We start from the raw sequence: 293 nt of genomic DNA on the forward strand, positions 1-293 counted from the left end.
CTACTTAGCCAGAACTTTAACAACAACTTAAACCCCGCGTCCATCTTTCTTGACGTTGAGAAAGCCTTCGACCGAGTCTGGCACGTAGTCTCCTCTACAAACTGTCCCAACTCAACATCCCGACTGAAATCGTTAAAATCATCGAATCCTTTCTCACCGACCGAACCTTCATCACAAAAGTCGAAGACACATTCTCGTCCACCAGACACATACTCGCAGCGTCCCTCAAGGATCCTGTCTCTCACCTACTCTCTACTTGACCTACATAAACGACATACCAACAACTCCTAAAG

This window comes from Acyrthosiphon pisum, chromosome A1 (genome assembly GCF_005508785.2).
Source record: "Acyrthosiphon pisum isolate AL4f chromosome A1, pea_aphid_22Mar2018_4r6ur, whole genome shotgun sequence".
NCBI lineage: Eukaryota > Metazoa > Arthropoda > Insecta > Hemiptera > Aphididae > Acyrthosiphon > Acyrthosiphon pisum.